Below are 18,615 nucleotides of genomic sequence, written 5' to 3' on the forward strand. Positions count from 1 at the left end.
GCTTCTTCCTCTGAGTACATATATTGACTTGTTTACAGTTACACTGGTTTGATAAGCAAGAAATAACTGCTTACCAAACTTCTGCCACCCAGAATTCTTTCAAATATTTTTTCTTCTGAAGCACTTAGACTGACTAAGCTGCACTGTGTCATAAAAATATATTTCACCTGGGGCACCTGGATGGCTCAGTACGTTAAGTGTCCAACTTTGGCTCAGGTCATGATCTCACAGTTTGTGGGTTTGAGCCCTGCATCGGATTCTATGCTGACAGCTCAGGGCTGGAGCCTGCTTCAGATTCTGTGTCTCCCTCTCTCTCTGCCCCTTCCCTGCTGGCACTCTCTCTGTCTCTCTCTCTCTCTTAAAAATAAATAAACATAAAAAATTAAAAAATATATATATTTAACCCATGACCTGTACAACTACACTGCATTGATGGGAAAGAATTCAAGGCCTTATCCAAGGGGACAGAGAAAAGTCTAGCACCGAGTTATTGTTTTTAGGCCTAGCTTCTGTAATTCAAGGGATATCAAATTGTTTCTTATTAAAGAAATTCCTGGCACATTAATATTTCATACCCCTAAGGATTCAGCTTCTTGGCCTTATTTTGTGTAGTTTCTGAAAGACAGACACTGTCCTTAACTTATGAGATGACAGTCTGAAGGATGGTGATCGCAGTTAGTGGGAGGGACAAAGTAAAACTCTATAGGCAAGGCCCTGGGGACGGGCACTGTTTTCTCCGCTTCAGAGGACCATGCTGCCAAAACCCTTTCTATGACATCGTGTCCCTGAGCATGACTCATTCTTGCAGCCTTTGCTGTGTATCCGTTAGAAGTGGATAGAAGGACCTTTCTGTGTGACAGATACCGGGACAAACCTATTACATGTTTAAATGTCCATGGCAAGGAAAATTCCACATCTGTCAAACGTTTAGGCAAGGTTGTCGTCTGACCTTCCCACTGCTGCCCATTGAGCTCAGTGAAATATGATGTTTGACTTCACATCTTTGTGTGATGATTTGCTAGGTAATTCAATGCACCTTTGCCTTCTGATTTAGAAAAAATGAATATAAGAGGCACTATTAATGAAATAAGAGGCATTGCTGCCAACTTTCTGAATCTCACAGAAGAAAAGGTATGAATCTTCACTTTCCATCAATTCATGTTTAATGTCTTATCCAAGTTAAAGCCTATTTATTATAATGGCCTGAAAATTCTTTCAAATTATGCTTTCTGAATCTAATCTTCTTATGGTCTGAGGCATGAATACATTTGGACTATCACAAACACATACTCTGTTATTTTAAAAAGATTCTAAACTTTTTAGATACACCACCAAAGGCATGATCCATGAAAGAAATAATTGAGGGGCACTTGACTGGCTCAGTGGGAAGAGTGTGTGGCTCTTGATCTCGTGGTTATGGGTTTGAGCCCCACACTGGGTGTAGATATTACTTTAAAAATAAAGTCTTTGGGGCACCTGGGTGGTTCAGACTGTTGACCATCCAACTCTTGACTTTGGCTCAGGTCATGATTTCACGATTCATGAGATTGAGCCCTACTTCAGACTCTGCACTGTTAGCACAGAGCCTGCTTGGGAGGCTCTCTCCCTCTCTCTCTGCACCTCCTTCACTCATTCTCTCTCTCTCATTCTCAATAAATAAATAAACATTCTCTATCAATAAAACATTAAAAATTTTAAAAATAAAATAAAAAGAAAGGAAAGAAAGACTTGAGAAGCCAAATTTCATTAAAATCTAAAACTTCTGCTCTGAGAAAGACACTATCAGAAGAATGAGAAAGCAAACCACAAACTGGGAGAAAATACTTGCAAAAGACATAGCTGATAAGTGTGTTATCCAAAATATACGAAGAACTCATAAAACTCAACAATAAGACAATGAACAATCCAATCAGAAAATGGTCAAAAGACCTAAAGAGACACCTCATAAAAGATATAGCAAATAAGGATAGAGAAAGATGCTCTCTGTCATATGTCATCAGGGAAATGCAAATGAAAACAGTAATGAGAGATCACCATATGCCTATCAGAATGGCTAAAATCTGGGACACCGATAATACCAAATGCTGGTGAGGCACTCTCATTCACTGCTGGTTGGAATGCTATTATTCTAAAGTGATAGAGCCACTTTGGAAGACAATTTGGTGGTTTCTTATACAACTAAGCATGCTGTTACCCTATGATCCAACAGTCTTGTTTCTTGGTATCTGCTAACATGATGTGAAAATTATGCTTACACAAAAGCCTGCAGATATGTATTTACAGCAATTCATAATTGCCAAAGCCAGGAAGCCACCAAGATGTCCCGCAATAGGTGAATGGATGAGTAGCCTGTGGTACATCCAGTCAATGGAATATTATTCAGCACTAAAAAGAAATGAGCTATCAAACCATGACAAGCTATGAAGGAACTTTCAATGCATATCATTAATGAAAGGAGCCAATCCAATGAAGCTATATAGTGGTGATTCCAACTATGTGACCTTCTGGAAAAGGCAAAGCTATGGAGAAAATAAAAAGATCGGTGGTTGAGGGATAAAGGTGGGTAGGTCTGAACAGGCAGAGCGCAGAGGACTCTTAGTATTTTCTCAGTGAAAATACTCTGCATGATGCTGCAATGGTTGGTACATGCCATTCATTCTACATCTGTCCAGGCTCATAGAATGAATATCACCGATGTGAACCCTATGTAAATTATGGACTTCCGTTGTTAATGATATGTGTTTGTAGGTTCATTGTATGTAACAAATGTACGGCTCTGGTGCAGGACGTTGATACTGACGGAGGCTGTATATACGTGGAAGAAAGGAGTATAAGGGAAATCTCCATACCTTTAGCTTAATTTTGCTGTGAATCTAAGACTGTTCTAAAAATTGTAGTCTGTTTAGAAGGAAAAAGATCTTAAGTTTAAAGCAAATGTATAAAGTGCCACCCTTCTCCCACATAGCCAAGACTTACCATTTTACGTTTTTCAGGGAAAAAAAATTTAAAAAGGGGGGGGCAAATTGCATACACATAGTAGAAATTTTAAGGTTTTTGGTTTCAGTGGAATTATTATGCCAAAATAATTTAAGTAATAATTCGCAAGGATATTTTAAGGTGTCCAACAAACATGAGTTTTAAGGAACATTTTCTTCCCCTGCATCTCTGGGGCATAGGAGAGACAACACTGGATATGAGTCAGCACCAAGTACCAGCCTGTGCACCCAAATCGTGGGTGACGAGGGCAAGTGAATCATCTTCTCTGAGCCTTCTTTGTTTAGGGAACTGAGGTAATAATACCTTTCAGCGCGTTGAAGGAATTAAACGAGACAATAGTAAATGTTAGTTTCCTTTCCCACTTTTCATGCCTCAGAAACACTTCAAGAGAAAGGAAATTGAGGTTTCTTGATTTTCAAGGTTTCTTGCTCTTTGTCCTATGCCTTACCTCATGTTCTCCAGGCAGGTCGAGACCCACAGACAGAGGATTATTGTAGAATTATAAACAAGCAGCTGGGATAGCTCAATTTTGAGAAGTTTTCTAAGACAATCAACTGGCTGCCCAAATTAGGTATGCACAAACTGAGCCCTGTGTTTTGCAAACAAGCATGCTGGAGACTAAACAGGATATGAGAGGGTTGTCTTTCTTTGTCTTGACTACATTTCTCTTTAAAGCTTTACCATGACAAAGTCTCAAACATAATTTCGTCGCAACCCATCTACCTATCTCGTAAATATAAAAGTGTTGCTTGACATGATGATCAGGTCTCTTGCTGGAATTACTTCTAGTCCCTTCCCTCTGTTCAGGCACTGGCTCACGCTCTTGCTTTTGCTCAGCCCAAGTTTCACCTTGGGTGTTTTTGTGACTTGTCTTGAACTGTTGGAAACAAGCATGTCAGCAGAGGATTCAAAGCCTTCTTCTGAGGTAAAAGAGTTCAAAACCCTCTTAACCAGTCATCTGTCAGCATCCTGTGACCCTTGGTACAAATGACAATGTGCCAAGACTTCAACGTCTTCGATAAGATGCAAAGGCTCCAGTGGTCCATGTTCCCCAAACATTAATTGATTGATTCATTGATTGCACATTGGCAATAGGGCAGGTTTTATTGAAAAAGCTAATGGTGCAAATAGTTCTGGTAGATATTATGGAAAAGAAAACATGGGCCCCAAAATGGTATCACTTAGGCCAAGTCACCAAACCAAGGCCAATACCTAACTTAACTGTAGTTTCAACCTCCTCTAGAAATGCAGTCTTGGGATCCCTGGGTGGCTCAGTCTGTTAAGCATCTGACTTTTGATGTCTGCTCAGGTCATGATCTCATTAGATCAAGCCCCAAGTGGGGCTCCATGCTGGGTATGGAGCCTGCTTGGGATTCTCTCTCTCCCTCTCTTTCTCTGCCCCTCCCCAGCTCATGTGTGTGCTTTCTCCCTCTCTCTCTCAAAAATAAATAACTAAACATTAAAAAGAGAAAGAAAGAAATGTAATGGACCAGTCAGGAATTTTCTTAATGTCTTAATGGACCAGTCAGGAATTTTCTGATCAGCATCAATGACATAATCTGTCACATGGGGCCTCTCCACCCCACAAAAGAAGATGAAGTAATCCACCTAATAAGACCTCCTGCCCTTCCCCTAAAGGACTAATGACCTTGCCCAGAACAATCATTTCTTTTTATTTGCTAATGGCCCTTGCCTCATCCACCTTCCTATAAAAGCTTCCATTTTGTACAACTCCTCAGAGCTTTCTTCTACTTGGTAGATAGAATGCTGTCCTGTTCATGAATCGCTTAATAAAGTCAATTAGATCTTCAAATTTACTTGGTCGAATTTTGTTTTTTAACAATATGAAATGCAGGGACCTTTGAGGTTTATACACAGAAACCGAGGAAAGGAAGGTCAGCTCACAAAGGCATGATTGATCCACAGATGAGAGGGAAGCTAAAAGGGCATGCTGCAGAAGTAACCTAATGGGTTTGTTTGGACCATACTCCCGCCCTAGACAATGTGGATAATTGTCTCATTCACCATGTTGTCATGGGGACTAAGCAAGGAAACGTACATGAAATGCCTAGGATAATGGCCAGAATAGGAAGAAGCCTCAATACACTATCAGTTTGTGACTATGTGTAGATGGAGGCACTGACCGTCCATCTGGGTGCCTAGTATGGATTTATCAGGTGGGGATTGCAGCAATAGAACATTCCAAGCAGAGTTCTTTGAAATCTGATTGCTCCTGAAGTCAGTACCCCTTACAGACAGATACTTCAGAAGCTTCCCGGAGAAATATTCTTTCTGGCTGTTCTGAGCTGTGCTCAGGGATCATTTGGGAATCTTGGAAGCTGGGAAGGATTTCCCTATAGCAAAAGATCGAAAACAATATAGGGCAACATGGAGCAGAAAGGGTGTGGGCTTCTGTGTGGGTGAAACAGGATAGTTATGACTAATGCTGGATCTTCTCATCCTTGGCTGAGAGCACAGTGTTTATTCAAAGTTGAGTATGGAGTGAAATAGGGTATAGATGGAGGCAAAATGTTATAAGGTGAGCTTTCTCAAGATTGAATTTTCATCTCAAATTCATGACTAGATGTATGCCTACACATGCATACACAGAACTTCCTGCCCCAGCCGTTTGCAAATAGAAAAAAGAAATGACAACAGATTACTTCTACCTTAGCAAAGTCCTCTTCCTTATTACTTTCCTTGCTTAGACTATGAATTTCAATAAATGCAAAAGGCATTTTAAATCTAGAAGTCAATCAAAAAGGATGTTTAGAATCCACAAAACTCATGCAATTCTAGAACTCCAGGTTTTTTATTCATAATTTTGCGAATGAGTAATCTGTGCACCACAGAGATAGAGCCGATATAAAGAGGAGAAGCATCTAAAACTAGTAAATAGCACAGATGAAATTAAATCCTGGCTCACCTGATCCCCGTTCAATGCTTTTCCTTTATCACCACCACCCTACCGTTCAGAAAACCTCACTACATTTCTTCATTTTGTGAAGACAATTATGTTATGTGAATGTCTGTCCTCTAGACTAGGATAGTTCACTGAATCTGAGTGCCAACAGTTGATGTATTTTAGACATGGGAAAGCCAGCACAAGGTGAAAGTAAATCTCCCTGGATCAATTAAATCTAAACACTTCCATTAACCCCATCCACCAGGTCCCCAGGACGCTGCTGAAGGCAATGCCAGTCTTTAGAGACTATGACTTGCCCACGCTTGGTATCTCAAGTAGAAAGAAAGCAACTGAGCTTTCTCAATACAAGGAAAAAGGAAATGAAAGCAACCTTTCCCTTAATCCACAAGCAGCTTGCAGTCTTGATGTTGTAGGGTTATCGATATGATTCTGTCTCAATGGTTTCTTCTACCTACACAATTAGAACAATGGAACTTGCACTAACTTGCTTCACAAAGAGGCACCTTTTCAGATCTGCTCCTGTGATTTAGTTATCTTATCCTATTTGGGATCTCCATTGCTTCTGAATGGTAAATATTCAGAAAGGCCCATACAAAGTGGAAGAACCAGATTCATTTCTGTGATCCAGGATGTTAATTTCCAAAGTTCAGCATTAGAGTGTATCATAAAAGCATCCAAATCTGGTGGACCTGAAGACGTCTTTAAATCGGATTCATGACTATCGTAGGCTGTCTTTTTTCACCTGCACAGGAGAAGCCCACACCCTTTCTGCTCCATGTTGCCCTATATTGTTTTCAATCTTTTGCTATCAGGAAATTCTGCCCAGCTTCCAAGATTCCCAAATGATCCCTGAGCACGGCTCAGAACAGCTAGAAACACTATTTCTCCAGCAAGCTTCTGAAGTATCTGTAAGGGGTAGTGACTCCAAGAGCAATCCAGTTTCAAAGAGCTCTGCTTGGTATTTTCTATAGCTGCAATCCCAGCCTGCCTGAAATCATTTCATCCTCGGCGATGGACAGACATACAAGCAATACTCCATTTATATAGAGTCATAGACTGACGTGTATTGACCTTTTCACATTCTGGCCATTATACTAGGCATTTCAAGCACATTTCCTTCCTTAGGAGAACTTTGGAATCTTAGGTCTCACTAAGTCATTGATCCTTGTGGAGCCTGGGTGGCTCAGTTGGTTAAGGGTCCGACCTCGGCTCAGGTGGTGATCTCACAATTTGTGAATTCAAGCCCCGCCTCGGGCTTTGTGCTGACCACTCACAGCCTGGAGCCTGCTTCAGATTCTGTACCTCCCTCCCTCTCTTCCTCTCCCCTGATCCACACTCTGTCTCTCTCAAAAAGAAATAAACATAAAAAAAATAAAATAAAGAGTTCTAGATCCTTAACACACATACACTACACTGTCTCTGAGTTAGAATGCTGACCTCAAGATAATTCCTCTTTCATTTTTACCACCTGAATTTCAATTGGCTAAACTTTTGCCTCTGTCCCTCTGCTAGAAGATTGCTGAGCAATAATGATGAGTTTAGGTAACAATAAAGCACCTTGTATGCTGCTAGTTTCTTAAATATCGAAGCTTTTTATTCCATTAGGGAGAATGATTTCCTAAAAATGTATTTCTAAAATTTCTGCTTAGTGTCAACTTAAGTGTCTCCATGGATGGAATTTCTGTGGTTCCTTCACAGAAACTTGCTCAATCTCTTATCTCATTTTTGGTCTAATGACTGGAAGCTACGATACCAGCAATATGAAGCAACGTATTAGTTGTTTAGAGGACAATGCAATGCTGTTGACTGTATGTAATTTTTCATAAGTTATGCAAGGGCTTAAACCAAACACTCCTCTATGTTTGTATTAACACTATTTATTATCTCTGGGATTTCTTTCTCAATTCGAAGGTGTTTGCATTACTTAAGAGATTTGCTCTAACTAAGCTAAATTTTCAGCACTCTGAATCGTTTTGCTTGCCTTGCTTGTTTACATGACTGAATTGAGTATTGGGCTTTGCATAACTTTTTTTTTAATTAAAAAATAACTAGTTCAACTGGTTGCACTATAAGGATGAAACACAATGCATTTATTCAGGAGAAATATGCATTTTCCACACAAAGCTTTTAAAAAACAAAGATTTATTTTTTAAAATTTTCAATGTTATTTATTTTTGAGAGAGAGAGACAGAAAGACAGAGACAGACAGAGAGACAGAAAGCGAGGAGGGGAGGAGGAGAGAAAGAGGGAGACACAGAATCCCAAGCAGGCTCCAGGCTCTGAGCTGTCAGCACAGAGACTGACGTGGGGCTCCAACTCATGAACCGAGAGATCATGATCTTAACTGAAGTTGGACTCTTAACTGACTGAGCCACTCAGGTGCCCTTAAAAAATGAAGCTTTAAAATATTATTTACTTTAGGAATGCCTGGGTGTTTCATTCATCAGTTAAGCGACTGACTTTTGATTTCAGCTCAAGTCATGATCTCAGGATTTGTGAATTTGAGTCTGCACTGACAACATGGAGCCTGCTTTGAATTCTCTCTCTCCCTCTCTCTCTCTCTCTGTCTCTGTCTCTCTCTGTACCTCCCCCATTCACTCATGTGAGCAAGAGCATACACTCTCTCTCTCAAAATAAATAAATAAGCTAAAATATAATAATAAAATAAAATATTTTATTTTAGTGTTGATTGTCCTTTTATGCAATCAAGAAATAGTCTGCCCTTTGGCACGGTTTGAAAATCAAAACTCTCAGCAGGCTGAAAACGTGATTGATTGGCTCATCAAATAAGACAAAACTTATGGTGGTGTGGGTGGAAGGAGAAACTAGTTTATCACTTAGTTTTGGAATCAGGAAACTTCAACGGCCACGGCAACCCTTTAACCCTCAGGAAAGCCATCATGTAGATGTGTTTGTACAAATTCGTGACGATGGAATAGGCTGATGGCATCCTTTGAGAAAAGGTTGGACTCCATAACACTCAGGACATAAGATGGGCCCAGGACTGCCCTACCTGGTCTTCGTTCTCACCGGCCTTGCCCTCATGGATTAATTCTCAAGTCAGAAGCCAGGAAGGGGTTGTTTCGTGCATTCGTTATCACCATACCCCTCCCAAATGTGTTCTTGAGAGGCTGCACAAAATCCCGACTTTTCCATTCCCACAGGCATGTTACCTCGGAAATAGGTAAGGAGGTTAATATAATTTTCCAAGATGCTTTAGATGGTATGACTTGCAAATGGTTCCCACTGTTCCATTTACATAATGTATGAAACATTCACAGTATTTGCATCTCAAGGGAACACAGAAATTCAATTATACTAAAATTTCCATCGGGGCATTACATGACAAGCTAATGATTTTCCTGTTGCTTCTTACTTATTTGTAGACTAAAGTGTCAGGAAAAGCAATTCAATGAAGATACTACAAACTTGTCACAACTGGAATGCTTTAATAAATATAATTTCTTATCCTTTAGTGTAATTATTTAAGTTTGGCTTAACTATACGATTTTGATGAGCTTATAAGGGATATTTTAAATGAGTTATGTAAAAGCTACAGATACCAAAAATTGCGAATCAAAGCACGCAAGATCTTTGGGCGTCCTTTTTCTATATGACCGTTTGTTTCATATCATGATTTATAGGAGGTCTGCTTTAGGTGGGCTCCCCAGGAAGTATTCACCAGAGTTTGCCTGCCGAGATGTATGCTGGCAATCAGTGGAGAAGTTCTCAAGGTCAGCACCGTGGGGAGCAAAGGAAGGTTTGATCTGAGAAAGGACGTGAACTGTGATGTTAGTGTAAAAAAAGGCAGGAAATTGAGTCTCTCCTGCAGGCAGCTCTGGAGCTAAAATCAGAGTTCTTTGACCTCGAAGCAGAAGTTCCAGAACATCCTGTGCTCCCTCACATTGGCCCACATCTCCAAGCAGTCTTGCACTGCGGACCCAGAGCTGGGACACGTGTTCAGGTGAGGCAGCAACCTTCAGCCTGACAGTTTATGGAGAAGGACCTGGAAGGGAGCTTGTAGTTACTAATACTTCCAGCAGCAGGGAAATGTGTATTTCCTTTCTGAAGGTAAGATCTGGGTGGGGCATCCCAGCATCCATTACAAAATCCAAAACAGGGGCGCCTGGGTGGCTCAGTTGGTTGAGTGTCTGACTTCGGCTCAGATCACGATCTCACAGTTAATGGGTTCGAGCCCTGCGTCGGGCTCTGTGCTGACAGCTCACAGCCTGGAACCTGCTTCAGATTCTGTGTCACCTTCTCTCTCTGCTCCTTCCCTGCTCATGCTCTCTCTTGCTCTCACTCTCAAAAATAAATAACATTAAAAAAAATAGTTTTAAAAAAATCACAAACAGCGAGTGAGACGAGTGGTTTAGGCAAGAAGCCCAGAGCCTTCGCTGATCTGCATCAAACCTTTCTCTGCTTCCCCTTGGGAGCCATAAGATCTTCCATGAGCCATGTTCCTTCATCTTTTCCAATCTGGTCCCCTTCTACAATCATGAGACAGTGAGAACACAGGCCTTGGAAGGAGGCAGATATGAGTTTGCTGAGTCCTTTACCAGCTGCACGTGGCTGTCGGAACTTAGGTTCATCTGCCCATATATGCACAGAGAGGTGCCTGTCGAGAGCTGTGAAGAGGCCCATACTTTGCCCTGCTTCCCAGCTAAGTGAACCTGCTGCTGCTTCATGGATTCTGGTTGAAGACACGGTTTCAAGGGCTCTCCTTCTGGATCTGAAGGAAAGGATAGTTTATTTTTCACAGCAATATGGTCCCTGGCGTGTCAGCATTTGCTTTTCTTCTCCAAGTCTCAGTTCCACCAGGGCAGTGCAGAGGGCCAGGGCACGTGCAGACACAGCACACCATGGGAGAGATGGAGCCTGTAGCACAGGGGACGCAGATCTTTTATCCTAAGCACCGAGTGAGCCTCTCCTTTGCTCCTCCGGACGGAGACGTGATTTCTATCTTATGACTGTCGGCTATACAAACATCCTTGAAAACAAAGACTGGGACAAAGGCAGTTAGTACTTCTGCTAGGAAGACATACAGAGAGAAACACTAGAAATTCAAGAATTGTCACTCAGCAGTACCCATCCCGTCCGCTGGCATACAGAGTGAGCAGTGTACCACAGCGGCTAAAAGCATGAGTTCTAGGTCAGGCTGCTTGAGTTTAAACACTGGTTCTACCACTTAAAAGAATGTGACTTAAGGTTCCTTAGCCTCTGTGAGCCTCAGTTTACTCCTCTGCGAAATGGAAATAATAAGCCACATAAAATGGCTGACATGTGGTAAGTAGAGGCCCAATAAACAGTAATACTATTAACCGTAGCCTGGACTCTGACTGACTGCCCAGTTGTTTCCCCCCACGGGGTTCCAGAACAGGGAGATAAGATTTTCCTCGAGTCTTTATGAAGAGAGGCGGTTGCCCATGTTTAACGTGCTCTGTAAGCTTCCTCATCTTGCACGCATTTCAGCTCCTACCCTACACTGCGCAGCCTTGTATTTTCAGTCAGGTTTGGCCTGAGGAAAGGAGACAGCCATTCCTGTTAGACATACTGCGGCTTGAGTAGCTCCAGAGGGCTGACCTGGAATGCTTGTTCTGACAACCAGCCGTGTGGGCCTCACCCTCTTGCCCAGCCTCCATTTAGCTCCCTCATTCTAGTGACCAAGCTGACATAATGCCCATCTGTGGGCTCAGCACCCCAGTGACTTGGGCCAGTCCTGGCCTTGCAAAGGAGGAACCCAAAGATCTCTGTGAAACCCACTCAGAGCCTCCAAGCCTCCCTTCCTGTAAGCAACCCCCCTCTGCCCTCATGGGTAGAGATGACCCTCTGGGCCTCATCTGGGACATGACACTTGTAAGGGCTAAATGACCCGGCAGGGTTCCTGTCAACCCTCAGGTACCATGTGCTTAAGCTTAAGCACAAAAGAGGGAGATGTCCCTACGGAGGAGATGGGTCTGAGGTAGCAGCACAAAGGAAGAAATGTGTGAAAAGAAACTGGGACAGTCCAAACCATTGGGCTGTACCTCCTTAATCTGCCCGACCACCAAGTATATAAACCCAACGGTGCCCTCTTCACAACGTCCCTCCGCTTACCCAAGGCCAGTGCCCCAGAGGGCTTGACCTTCCATCCCTTCTCAGTCTTTTGGATTAGGCCCTCTCCTGCCTCTTGCACCTCTTTCTCTTCTGGATAATTCCCATTCGGATGTACAGTAGGGTCACAAATCAGCAGTGGCCTTTCCACCGGGAAATTTATTAGAGACTTTGAACTTTTAGGCTCCATTCCACACCTCTGAATTAGAACTTGAATTTTAACAAGCTCTCCTAAATATAAGAGCACATTTAGGACATTGGTTCTAAACTTGCCTACACACAGGGCTTACCTGTGAAGTTTTAAAAACCACAGATGCCTGGCCTTCCTCCTGCAAGGTTCTGATTTAATTATAATTGAAGGAGGCCTGTACCCCAGACACAGAATCTGAAGCAGGCTGAAGACTCTGAGCTGTCAGCACCGAGCCCAAAGCAAGGCTCAAACTCGTAGACCACGAGTTCATGACCTGAGCCGAAGTCAGACACTTAACTGACTGAGCCACTCAGGCGCCCCATTCTTCCTTTGCTTCATAGTCAATAGACACTTTCTTGGCCATTTTGTCTCCAATTCACTTCACAACTGATTCTACTGTGACCTCTCTTCCCCCAGACTACCCAAATTGCCTGTGCTAAACCACCAGTTAGCCCTGTTTGGCTAAAGGTGGACCTTGAGTGCTATTCTTTATCAGTATTCTTGTTCTGTGGCCAACGCCGTGGACTCATTCTCTTTGGGTTCCTCTTTAAGCCAGGCTTCTCTTTGCTCGTCTCTTCCTACGATGTACTTCATGTCTCCATGAGGATGTCCGTGGGCTTCTCAGACTCAGCATGTTCAAAACTGGACTCCTATTTCTCCCACCAGAATTAGTCCCTCTTTTTGGCTTCTTCTCAATAAATACTACTTCCTTTTTCTATATCATTAAAGGGCACTTCAATCTAACTGGTCATTCGCACCAGAAATCCACAGACATTTCTCAACTTCACCGTCTATCAATCTATCACTAAATCTGATAGATCTCACCATCATCATTTATCCCAGATGTGTCCATCTCTTTCCCTCTTCTCCATTAGTGTCAGTTCAACCCAGCCACCATGTCTAACCTGAGCTACAGCAGTGGTTTTCAAGATGACCTCCCTGCTAAGTCTCCTGTCCCCTTCAATCCATTGTACCCACAATCCAAATCATCTCATCATCTGCTGCTTAAAACCCTTCGAGGTTTTCCTTTGCACACAAATCAAATGAGCCCTTTCTTACTCCTCCAATCCGGTCATGTACCCTGTTGAAAGTGTTCTTTCCACTCAACACTGCCAACTGGCAGGTTCTTTCTTACGGAAGAAACATGTGGACAGCTGCCATGGCCTAGAATTCCTCCTTTGAGTCTGGTCTGAATTGGATGGAAATGAGACCAAGTCTCCTTCTCCAAGCCATTTTCTTAAGAAAAATATTTTAAAGGGAAAGCCCTTTTCTTTCAACATCATTGCCTTCTCCAAGCCTTACAAAACAACACATCAACATTAAATCTAAAGTTCAGGTTGTCTGTTTAGCTTTGTTGTGTTGTGGTAGGGACTTAATGCATCTCAAAGTCTTTGACAGGCTTGTAGGTAGCAAAATACCTTTCGCCGAGGATTTAATTATTCCCCTAGACTATGAAGTCTAGTCTCTAAAAGTGTTGCTACAAATAATCTGTCTCTGAGCTTTATAATGACATCAATATATGTCAGAAACTATCTAAAGCAATTTGTTTCCTATTTAAAATCATTTTAAAAAAAGAAGCAAAAGGTAGGAAGGGAAAGAATAAGGGAAGAAAAATCCTCTGAACCTATAAAATTAAAGCAAACTTTAAAAATAGTTAATACAGGGTATAAGATGTGAGTTTTGAAAAGTATCTAGACGTTAATCAACTGTAGGCTCAATAACATTAAAACTATAGTTTTAAAAAGTAAAAGAAAACATAAGCAGTTCTCTCTTTGACATTGGCCTTAGCCACATTTTTCTAGCTCTGTCTCCTGAGGCAAGGGAAACAAAAGCAAAGTTAAACTATTGGGACAACAGCAAAATTATAAGCTTTTGCATAGCCTAGGAAACCATTAACAAAATGCAAAAGCAACCTAGTGAGCAGGAGGAAATATTTGCAAAGATATATCCACTAAAGGTTAATATCCAAAATATAAAGAATTTATACAACTCAACATCCAAAACCCAACTAATCTGCTTAAAACAGGTAGAGGACCTGAATAGACTTTTTCCCAAAGAGGAGAAGCAGATGCCCAAGAGACACATGAAAAGGTGCTCAACCTCACTGATCATCAGGGAAATTCAAATCAAAACCATAGTAAGTAGCACCTTACACCTGTCAGAATGGCCAAAATCAAAAGGAGAAGAAATGACAAGTTTTGGTTGGACGTGGAGAAAAAGGAAGCCTCTTACATTGTTGGTAGGAATACATACTGTGGAAAAGAGTATGAAGGTTCCTCAAAAAAATTAAACACAGAAATACCATATGATCTAGTAATTCTACTATTGGGTAGTTACCTAAAGAAAATTAAAATACTAATTCAGAAAGATATATGCACCCCTCTATTTATTGCAGCATTATTTACAAAAGTCAAGGTATGAAAGGAATCTAAGTGTCCATCAGTAGATGAATGGATAAAGAAGATGTGGTATATATATAAATGGAATATTACCCAACCACTAAAAAAAATGAGATCTTGTTATTTGCGATAACATGGATGGATCTAGAGGCTATTATCTTAAGTGAAACAAGTCAGACAGAAAAACAAATACCAAACGATTTCATTTATAAGTGGAATCTAAAAAACAAAACAAATGAACAAACAAAAAACAAACCAAGAAACAGATTCTTTAAAAAAATTTTTTTTAGTGTTTATTTATTATTTTGAGAGACTGGGCAGGGGGGAGGGGAGTGGCAGAGAGAAAAAGAGACACAGAATCCAAAGCAGACTTCAAGCTCTGAGCTGTTAGCACAGAGCCTGATGTGGGGCTCGAACCCTTGAACTGTGAGATGATGACCTGAGCTGAAGTTGGACACTCAACCAACCGAGCCACCCAAGGGTCCCAAAACAGATTTTTAAATACAGAGAACAAGTGGTGGTTGTCAGAGGGGAGGTGAGGGTGAATGGGTAACATAGATAAAGATGATTAACAGGTATAAACTTCCAGTTATAAAATATATAAGTCACGGAGATGAAAAGTACATATACAAAAAGGGAATGTAGTCACTACTATTGTAATAATACTAACAGATGGTGACTCACTTAATGGTGAAACAAACCCCCATCATTTGCCAGTAAGGTGGGTAGCTTGTATCAATATCAATTTCCTGGTTGTGATACTATAGTATAGTCATGCAAGATGTTAACCATTGGAAGAGGGCACTTGGGATCTTCCTGTGTTATTTCTTTCAACTGCATCTTAAGTAATAATTATATCTAAACATATATATATGTATATGTATATGTATATATGTGAGTGTATGTATATATACACATATAGAAGTATACACACATACACTTATATATATATATACTTATATATTTAATTCCATTATCTCAAAATAAGTTTAAAATGTATCATCTGAATAAGGCAATACAGGAAAATGAATTGATTGGCTTTGCTTTTTTTCAACCTCTCTATCCAGTGCAATAGACAATATAGTTAGTTAAATGTGTAACTATTGTCTTTTCATCTCAAACCCACAGTTCATTCTAAAGTATTAACAGATATTTTTAAACTCTTTCTCACCCCTGAAAAGTAAACATACTGTTTTTTGTACTGGCAAAGACCTTTTTTATAGCCATTAAGGCTAATGGATTTATGTAATTCCACTGTTTTATCCATCCAAAGTAACCAAATTTTCCTTTCTATATAAGATGTTGCTCCTTAGGATAAAATGTATCTTCAACATAAATTACACAAAAAGAGGTGAAAACTTACCTTCATATCTCACTATAATTAAGGTTGTTGATTTAATCCACGGAAACTATTTTAAGCTCTGAACTCACAAACTGAATTTTACTGTGTCTGCTTTCTTTCATGTTTTAGGTGCTATGACAACATACAAATACTTTATAAAAAAATAGCAAAAAAAAATATCCATGTTGCCTTTCAAATGTTTTTAAAATTTTTTTTAATGTTTTATTTATTTCTAGGAGAGAGAGAGAGAGACAGTGTGAGCAGGAGAGGGTCAGAGAGAGAAGGAGTCACAGACTCTGAAACAGGCTCCAGGCTCTGAGCTGGCAGTCAGCATAGAGCCCGACGCGGCGCTCGAACCCACGAACCGCGAGATCATGACCTAAGCGAAAGTCGGACGCTTAACCGACTAAGCCACCCAGGCACCCCACCTTTCAAATGTTTTTAAATGAATTATTTTCAAAATACAAATGTGGACCATCCTTTTTTATTTTTAAAGCAATATGTAGGTTTTTGTCTTATTACTCTTAAAAAATACAAACATTTTACTTTGAGATAATTAGAGAGTCACATGCAATTGTGGGAAATAATACAGCAAGATCCTCTGTATTTATTTCCCAGATTCCTCAATGGTAACATCTTGTAAAACCATGGTACAATTTCACAATGAGGAAACTGACATTGATACAATCCACATCTTATTCACATGTCCTCAGTTTTATTTATATCCATTTGTTTGCGTGTATGTGTTTATTTCTATGTGAAAACTTTTTTTTTTCTTCCAGTACGTTTTCAACCAGAAGGACATCAGACCTCATTTGTGTTTCTGCTTCTGGAAAGAGGAGATAGAGATTTTAGCCACAGAAATCAGAATCCACCCTGGAGTGTGCTGTTTCCCTGTGATAGCATGAAAATGTTCCGTACCGCTCCACACAGAGCAGTCAGCAAACACAGAAAACAAAGGGCCGTTTTGGTGGGTTTCTGTCTTGGTGTTTTATACCAAAATTCTATATGTTAAAAGGGCGGGCTTCTCTGTCATCTCTCCCCATCCATGCCCACTACTCTGTCAATCCTGCTCCCAACTGTCTTTCTAAAAAAAAAAAAAAAAAAACTTGGGAAAATCACAACATAAGTAAGCAAACCCACTTTTCAAAGAGTTATAAGCAAATGGTTAACCTAAGAAAAACTGTTTGACTGCAAATACAAAATAGGTCTAATCTTTCTAATGAACGAATCTGAAATTGTTTTACTTTTTATTTCTTTTTTTAAAATTTTTTTGACTTTAACCTATTTTTGAGAGAGAGAGTGAACGGAGGAGGGGTAGGGAGAGAGGGAGACACAGAATCCAAAGCAGGCTCTATGCTCTGAGCTGCCAGCATAGAGCCTGATGTGGGGCTTGAACTCACAAACCAGGATACCATACTGACGGAGCCACCCAGGCACCCTTGAAATTGTTTCTCCATAGTAGGTGGTTAATACTTAAATGCAAACTGCAAAACCCAAAGCTATGGAAGGTCTTGAAAATAAAAATGAAAAATTCGTTCTCTGTAAACATTTGGGATGATTTCTGATAGTGTCTTTGCCTTAAACTAACACACACGTGCAGAGCGCACGTACATGTATGCACACACTTGGATGCATCCCACATGCTTAAAGAGCTCTCGTGCCAAAGGCAAAATCAAACAAATACCCCAGCTAGGGTCATGGTTTTCCCAAACTGCAGATACTGTGGCTCCTATAATAAATGGGGGAGAGGAAGGATTGTTGTTGGCAAAGCATCGAGGAGGATGATTATTTTCTCAGGAAAAAAAGGGTTAGATGTCATATTTTCCCCTGTTTTAACACAAATGAAAGAGCATTTAGAAAAACAAGATGCTTAAATCTTGTTAGGATAGGTAATCTAATGTTAGCTTAACAGTAAAACCCAAAATCTGTTGCCCCAGAATTTTTTCCATAAAGACAATGTCATTATCACTTGATACAATTTTCCCACCAGGCTCTTTTCTCTCCGTGCTTCCTGAAGCAGATACACTTGAGAGGGGAAAAAATAAGAAGAAATACAAAAAACGGGGAAGCAGTCTAGAGTGAACTACTCACATAAGCCATAAGCCATCCCATTTGAACATTTAATTCATCTTTGAACAATCTGAGAATTTACACCCCGTAGTCTATGAGTATTAACCACAGAAAACAGACCACATGGGCCATAAAAGACACGTAATATGATGGAGTTTCATGAGGGATTCAGGGCACATTTCTACTCATACTGCCAGGTCGTGATCTCTCTCTCTGTGAGCCTTTGTTGTTTCATGCTTGAGCTTTTAGTTGAAAGAAGAATGAGAGAAACCCTCAGACTTCATGAATCCTGGGTGTCTGTGAAGTGGGGCTGGGAACTGCTCTCTTCCCACCGTGCAAGAGTTTGCTAGCCGGAGAAGGTATTCTGAGCTTTCTCTATTCAGAACCAGGTATTCTGAAACCTACGGAGAGGTTCACAGACTAGAAGCAAATGAGTCCAGTGGCTTCTCTCTTCACACGCAGAGACGAGGCCCTGCTAGCAGCAGGAGCCAGAAAAGGCCGTGAACTAAACTGGATGCACACTGTACTGATGGCAAAGGCCTGCATCAGCAAAGCAAGCGCATAAAAATCTGAATTTGTCAGCAGGAAGTCATTC

This window comes from Crocuta crocuta, unplaced genomic scaffold, assembly GCF_008692635.1.
Source record: "Crocuta crocuta isolate KB4526 unplaced genomic scaffold, BGI_CrCroc_1.0 scaffold26, whole genome shotgun sequence".
Classification (NCBI taxonomy): Eukaryota; Metazoa; Chordata; class Mammalia; order Carnivora; family Hyaenidae; genus Crocuta; species Crocuta crocuta.